We start from the raw sequence: 1878 nt of genomic DNA, 5'->3' as shown, positions 1-1878 counted from the left end.
TCAGACTCAAAAGAGGGTGACTAAAAAGTAAACATCAACTCAATATTCAGGAAAAAAGTCATGACTGAGTTATTAGCATAGGGTATTCTTATGGTGGATTCATTTCACTTTGCAAAAGATAGATGTTTTGAGACAGTCTCGCTCTGTCACTCAGGCCGGAGTGCACGGCACAGTCTCAGCTCACTGCAACCTCTGCCTCCCAGGCTCGAGCGATTTTGATGCCTCAGCTTCCCAAGTAGCTGAGACTATAGGTGTGTGCCACAGCACCTGGCAAGTTTTTTGTATTTTTAGTAGAAACCGGGTTTCACTATGTTGGCCAGGCTGGTCTTGAACTCCTGGCCTAACATGATCTGCCCACTTGGCCTCCCAAAGTACTAGGATTACAGGTGTGAGCCACCAAGCGCAGCCTATAAAAGTTACATTGATTTAATCAAAAGGGTATTTGCATCCTGCCTCAAATGGTTGTTCACTCTAAAGGTTCACTGCCTAAATATAATTAGAGTACAATCAGCTCCCAGCTCATGAAACAACCAGCTTTACCCATAAGAATGTGACAGCCATGAAAATATGTCTCTCCTGTGTTTTTAAAATTAAATAACTTAATCTAGTGTTGGGATCTCCTGTGTTCTGATGGACTCAATAAGGAAATAATGCAGTGCTCTAAACTGTGAGCCTCAACTGGAATTTAGGCACCAAATCTGTGGCCATTGGAAGGTCTTATAATGTTAAAACCGGAAGCCACCTTCCAAATGATGAAGCCCACCCGCCACTTTACTTCTGAGACAACAGACTCAGAGGAGGTAAGATCACAGAAATGGTGAGTGGTTAGAGCGTGGCTGCCATAGTGATGACCCAGGTGCAAATTCCGCTTTGGTCTTTTTAGTCACTTCACCTGAGACAAGTTCTAACCCCTCTAAGCCTCAATTTGCTCATCACAGTACCCACCAATGGTAGTGTGGTGAAGATGGAATGAGATTATGCATGCAAAGCAGTTAACACAGGACCTTGCACATTGGTAAGTGCTCATGAGATGTTATTATTTATGTTTCTATTTTGTGAATTGCCTTAGATCCTGCTCCAAATTTTCAGCAGAACTTGAATCCCATCCTTTTAAATTTATTTTCATCTGTTACAAACAACGTGCACCACATTTCATATTAGAGCTGCCATATTTAAACTCTAATTACATCTTTGGGTAGGAGGAAATCATTTACCTAATTCTCATAAAAGATACGTTTATCTTGTGGGGCTTGGGAGATTTCTGCTGACTACATTCATCCACTATCTCCTAACTGTTGTGTCTTCTGATGTTGGAGTGGTATAGCTTTCTTCCCATGGCTTCAGCCACTTAAAACAAATGATCCCATTTTCTAAGAGGTTGTATAAAAAAAACAACTGCTGAGTGCGGTGGCTCACGCCTGTAATCTTAGCAATTTGGGAGGTCAACGTGGGCAGATCACTTGAGGCCAGGAGTTTGAGGCCAACCTGGTCATCATGGTAAAGTCCTATCTCTACTAAAAATGCAAATATTAGGGCCGGGTGTGGTGGCTCACACCTGTAATCCCAGCACTTTGGGAGGCCGAGGCAGGTGGATCATGCGGTCCAAAGATCAAGATCATCCTGGCCAACACGGTGAAACCTGTCTCTAGTAAATACAAAAATTAGCAGGGTGTGGTGACACGAGCCTGTAGTCCTTTTCGAAAACAAATCTCACCGCCTGTGGACTAGACTGCCTAAAGCCACAAGATAGAAGTTATAGTAATCTTAGGCCGGGCGCAGTGGCTCAAGCCTGTAATCCCAGCACTTTGGGAGGCCAAGGCGGGTGGATCACGAGGTCAAGAGATCGAGACCATCCTGGCCAACATGGTGAAACCCCAT

Source organism: Cebus imitator, unplaced genomic scaffold, assembly GCF_001604975.1.
Source record: "Cebus imitator isolate Cc_AM_T3 unplaced genomic scaffold, Cebus_imitator-1.0 Scaffold115, whole genome shotgun sequence".
NCBI lineage: Eukaryota > Metazoa > Chordata > Mammalia > Primates > Cebidae > Cebus > Cebus imitator.
This window is presented reverse-complemented; position numbering follows the sequence as displayed.